The following is a 6,252-nucleotide window of genomic DNA, read 5'->3' as shown; positions in this document are numbered from 1 at the left end:
CAGAGAGAGAGAGAGGGGAGAGAGAGAGAGAGAGAGAGAGAGAGAGAGAGAGAGAGAGAGAGAGAGAGTCTCCTGCCTGCTTCCCTCCCTCACTCTCTCTATGCTCGTCTCATTCTCTCTGCCCTCCCTCGCTCCATTTCTCCTCCCCACTCTCTGGCTTCTCTCCCTTTCCTCCTCTCCACTTTCTTTCTATCATCTCCTCTGTCTCTCTCTCTCTCTCTCTCTCTGACTCTCCCTCCCCCTCGTCTCTCTCTCCACCCCCTCCTCTCTCTTTCTCTAGCAGTGCATCACTTCTGGCGGTGGATGTCACCGAGGCTGAAGCCGAGGCGACTCTGCCCCTGATTGGCTGCCATTCACAAGTTAGCGATAAAGAAAAGGGAGAGAGAGAGAGAGAGAGAGAGAGAGGGGGAAGAAAGGCAAAGGCATGGAAAAAGGGGGATGGGGGATGGGGGGCATCAGTTGACTGTGGGATGGAGAAACAGGGGAGGTTAGAGGCTGAAGAAGAGGCTGGATGCCAGGAAGGCACAGAGTGTTTTTTTTTTTTTCATCCTCTTTTTCTTTTTTTTTTCTCCCTTCATACTGTGAATGCATCCAGAAAGCCCTCCACATAAGAGGCTGCGCTGAAAGCGACTGCTATGACGGATCGACCGTGTGATGTTTGATGTCTAAAGTAATCTGCCCCATCTAATCTTCTCCCAATGACAGTGGGATGAAGGAGAAAAAGGCCATAACTTGTAAATCAGCCACACGGCGTGTGCTGTGGGAGGGAGGGAGGGAGGGAGGGAGGGTGGGGTGGGGGGAGCTTTTTTATTTTGCTGCTCAGTTCATCTTCATCGCCGCGTTTCGTCCCGCTGACTTGGCTGGCAGTGTGTGGCAGGTGCACCCCCGCAGTCCAGGCGCTCTGTCATCGCCCCTCATTACGCGCTCCATGTCGGATGCATGTCGATACGTCTCCATACAGTGGTGTGCCTTTTGAGGGGCGAAATGGCATTTTCATTCAGATGAAGGGAATGGAGTGTGGAGGGGTAGTGGTAGGGGGGGGGGGTGTATATCATGAAAGTGTTTGATGCTGATGTTGGAGACGGAGAGGGACGGGGAGCGATACGTTATTAGCCACCGATATCCGTCCCCGGCTTGTACCTCGAGCGGATAAACGGCCGGTTGAAGTGACTTTGAAATGCACGGGATGCCACTCAGAGCTGCGCTGTCGTTGAATAATTTAAGAAAAGCCCCCCCCCCCCCTTTTTTTTTTTTTCTCTCCTCACCGGCCAGCCTCGTGCGAGCTCAAGTTTTATCTCCCAATATCAGCGTGAATAGATTATCGGCTCAAACTCCCTGCACCCCATAAATAAAAATGCAAACAGGCCAAACTAATTAACAGCCGAACAAGCGGCGAGGTAGCCTCCCTTAGATACCAAGCCAAGTCCTCACACTTCATAATTCACTCCCTCGTTGTGTTTGTGGTGCTCGGAGATTAAGAAGTAGGTGTGTGTGTATGTGTGTGTGTGTGTGTGTGTGTGTGTTTGTTTGTTCACGTGTGCACATGTTGGCTTGTTGTATGTATGACTGGGGGAGGGGAGGTTTGTCATGTTTGCCTTTACCCATATGTGTACAGGATGGATGCTAATGTGTGTCTCTGAGTGTATTTGTGTGTGTGTGTGTGTGTGTGTGTGTGTGTGTTGTTCCTCACTAACAAGCCACTGGGAAAAAAAAAAGCAGGCTAATTTGTACATCTCTGCATAGCATTAGTATTAATTTACCTGCTATCTACGCCCCTGGGACGTTAATAACGCCGTTGTTACGCAATCCCAAACAACTCTGTGCAAACATCAGAGAACAAGAACCAGCATTGTACCCGACTGTTTCGGGAAATACAGAAGCGTGTTTTCAGAGTTCTCTTCCACTTTTTACCCACAAAAAAAAATTCCAATCTTCTCAGTTTAATTTCACAGGTCTTCCAGGCAAACACTATCCACAATCCCATGTTTCTCTTCTCTCTCTCTCTGTCTCTCTGTCTCTCTCTCTCTCTCTCGCCCTCCTGATGAGGACTCCATTACATTAAATCAAAGTTTTCCAGGCTGAGGAAACAGCTTCCTTAAGTAAGGGTGTCTCCTGATCCTCTCCCAATTTCCAGTGTCAGCTCCCATCAGCATCACTTCCCCGTTGCACTCGCATTCACCTCCACGGTCCTAGCCGCCGCTGATTAGCTCTCTGATTTCCCTCGCCTTTCCCCGAAGGACCCGCTCGAGTGCGGATGTCTGCCCCACCGCCTGCCGTTGCTAGCGTTCGCTACTGCAGCTTGCCGATAGGACGTTTGAGAAAGCTCTCTGTGTGTGGGCGACGGCAAGACCGCATCAGCTGAGCGATGGAAACTCCGACGCCGGCTCCTGTTGCCGCTTTCAGCGGCAGCGTGAAGATCCCTCATTATTATTGTTTGAATAAAGTATTTGTGTCGGAGATTTCTGATCCACTTTTCCAAACCACGCAAGAGAAAATAGAAACATCGACTTCAGTGACCTTCTGAAATCAATCAATTTAAAGTGACTGAATGAAGAGTGGGGCTAAGTAAAGTAATAGGACTGTATTAATGCTCTCGTCAGGTCTTTGGCGTCGGGCTTGTTGGAAACACTTTGGACATTGGCGTCTTCACAAAGTCCACCTGCCTCTTGACCGTTTGAGCCAAAGTGTCTTCTGGTTCACTGGGGTTTGATCACATGGCGAAAAGATGTCAGTGGTTCACTTAGTCGGTATTCCTTTACTGAAGTATACAGCTCAACGGTGTGTGTGTGTGTGTGTGTGTGTGTGTGTGTGTGTGTGTGTGTGTGTGTGTGTGTGTGTGTGTGTGTGCCGCGCCGCTCTGGTTTTCTTGGGTTGGCTTCATCTCTGACAGCATTGTTTGCAGTGAAAACTGTATTTTTGGTGGAATAGCTGAAATATTGACTGTCAACAGACTGATGGTTTTGTCAAGGCCTGAATTAAGTGGGCAAATAACATTTGCTTTCTAAAGTCCAGGTGACATTGACACACTACCTGTAAAACAAGTAGAAACGTATTATTAAGTGACATTTGCGGTTTGTTTTTTTTGATAGAGCCTCAATTTCTCCCATTGAATAACTGCAGGGATACTTTAACAAAAGCCGTGGTTTCAGTAGAAAGCACATCAGTAAATTAATAACAGTGCCGAGTGTTTGATAGCGCTCCGTTGTTTTCTAGAAGATTGCCAATGGTGCTGTGTTATTACACCGTCTGAATGTCAGACCCGTTCTCTCTGCTGCATGTAGACAACCAGACCCGTACGCTCGCCTCACAGGGAGACTCTCAGGTTCACAATAACCGAACGGTACTTTAAATGTCTGATTCAGGAATCAAGCATATCTTTTATCTCCAGGTGGAGCTATAAGTAGTCATCCAATGTGTCAGCGTCAACGTCGATGTGGACTTCTCGTCAGAAGACTTCTCTGGAAGAAGCTCTCCATAAGTACACTCACCAGGTTGGCAGAATTAGAGGGTAGAGTCTGCTTCATGATGGCTTAGTTTCATTTACATACATTTCACAGATGTGACAGATGTTTCGCAGCTCGGGCTCTTACTCGGACCGACTAACTTACGGGGTTTTGGTTCAGGGCGGTTTACGCGAGTGTTGATGGACACACGGTAGCTGTTACATGGACCGAACCTGCAACCGACTGCTCTCTAGGACTACTGCTGTTTATTATGATTTTAAATCTTTGCTTCTACTTCTTTTTTTTCCTCACATTTAGTATTCCATCATGCACCTGGGCTCTGATAAAGGTAAATTCAATTTGCTCCAATTTGATAAATCGCATGTCTTGTTTAGCATCAAGGACATTCTTCTTCTCTGACTTCACAGACGCTGCTGTATTTCTTTTTTTAGCAATATAAATGTGTTCTTGTGCCTGTAGGTTTCCAATAATTGACAGTCACACGCATCAGTACTTTTTGAACTGTGTAGTTACTCGCTTACTTAGTTATCGATATTGCATTTATTTTTATCCAAGGTTAGCTGTAGACAAAAAAAAAATAGCCTTTTTCTACTTTCTCATATCAATAACAATTGTTCAAGTGACTGAATTCGTGAGTCAAGTCTGTGCATGTGTGTTCGTGGGCCAATAAAAACCGAACAAATAACCGTATCGTCTAACTCCCGGCGACTGATCCGTCGCACGTTACTTCGGAGGAAACCTCCATCACTGGTGGGCACAGATCCCCCACTAATGTACAGTGACATCGGTGTGGAGCGAGGTGGTGTGTGGGGAAGAAGCGTTAGATGATGGTTTCACAAGAAAAGCCCCGAGGACCATCCCGTCCCATCCGAAGTGGTGACACTCCGCTCCGCCTGTGAACACGTTCGTATGGAGGAGCTCAGCAGGCGGCACGTCTGCTTTTTATTGACTAAATATCCACTATCATAAAAATGTCACAGTAAACTCCCTCCTCGTGGGCATTTAGCAGAATTTGGTAGTGCAGCGCTCAGCCGGGGAAATGATTCATGTATTACTCGAGATTTAATTATGCTGACTTTGCGTATAGCATCTCTGTATTTTAAAGCATTTTTTCCTGTCACATCTTTCTCTTACTAACAGAAAGCAAAAATCACTCGTTTATCTACTATATTGAAGAAACATAGTTGACAAGGAAGTCGCTGCGATCACATAGCTATTACTAGGAATATGTCCCGTAATAATGATGTCATTCAAACTGTGACAACCGATGATAAAACGTCCATTCTACTAGTTCACTGCAGCTCCCCCCTTATTTGTCCTGAACATGCCTTTCTGTAAGCCAAACATTTTCATGAATGGCTCCCGTTTAAATCCACAAATCTGATTTTGTACACAAGGTCATCCTGAAAGTCGATGTCGGAAAACAAACTCGTTCCGTGCGGCGGCAACAGAAACACGCTGAGGATGACTGGAGAGTTCAACGTTGTGATTGTTTGCACCGAGGCAGGAGTATTTTCTTGAAACTTATCTTTTTTTTTTGTTTTTAAGTGTTCTTGCATGTATAAATGATATTTCTGCAGTTTAATTTGAACTGGACCAAAGTGAAAGTCGGGGTTATGTCAATAGCAATCTTGGAAACTTGGTAACAATGTTGGATGTCAAGGGTTACCGGGTTGCACTTGTGTCATCTCATTCAAATGAATTATAAAAAGGCTGGCAATGGATTTCATCATCTCTCGGTTGGGGTGTATTTTATCATGCACGGCACACCGCTGCAGCAGCGTCATGTGGGCGCAGTGAGCCAATGGGGCTCCTTGGGTAGGTCACACGAATAATTACAGGAAATGACTTCCCCTGCTTTAGTCTCTGGACTAACGCAGATATAAAGGTATGGTAACAACCCCCATCTCCAAATAATCTCCTCAACCTTTGTTATCTCTTTTTGGTGACGGATCAGTGCTCCTGATAAAGGTATCGCCATCCCAAAAGAGACAGAAGGCACATCCTTTTATTTCTTCACGAAGGAAACTTGAGCAATATCTGATCAAATACATAAGTTCTCTTTCATTCGTAAGTTAAAGGACACTGTACAAGAAGAAAACAGGTTTTGTTTTCTGAATAAAACGCTGGAAAATAATACAGAGCATCTCTTTTATCTGAATAATAATCAATTAATCAAAGTAATAATCAACAGATATATCAAAAAGTATCTATTTTCAAAGCCCTACTGTGTCATACGTGTGGCTCTACCATGCTACGCTCTTGAGAAAAGTCCCCAATCAAAATGTTCAAACCTCTCTGCGGATGTAAACACACTTAAAACTGACTCGGGTCAAGATCGCTTCTCAAGGTGTGCATCCTATTCTGAGATATGTACAGACGCAACAAGCCAATGATTCGGAGGAGTCTACGGTGTGGGAAGGGTTCATTATGGTGGTGTTGTTGTCGTGCGTCATGCATAGTGTGAACTATGGAGGCGGTTGTACCCTATATAGATAGTGAGGGACTGGAGAATGCTGTCGAATGACACCGGGCCCTCCTCCAGTCACACTGTCTGGTGTCCACCTCCACTTCTTTATTGGCTCTTTTGACCTTTTTCATAATTGTATTGTTCTGTTTGTCAGGCAGTGGATCTCCTGGGAACAATGGCAAAAAAAAAAAAAACTAAAAAAAAAAAAGCGTGTCCCTTCCATTGTGCTTCGTCACGGAATCACACCTCCCACCACGGATGTTGTTTCCATCTTGGAAGACGGCTTTGTGGCAAATCTCCTCCTGACCGCCATTCTCT

The sequence above is a fragment of the Cebidichthys violaceus genome, unplaced genomic scaffold (assembly GCF_023349555.1).
Source record: "Cebidichthys violaceus isolate CVI_PGR_0920_01 unplaced genomic scaffold, fCebVio1.0.p SCAF_15, whole genome shotgun sequence".
NCBI lineage: Eukaryota > Metazoa > Chordata > Actinopteri > Perciformes > Stichaeidae > Cebidichthys > Cebidichthys violaceus.
The sequence above is the reverse complement of the archived record's forward strand: the minus strand, read 5'-3'. Positions refer to the sequence as shown.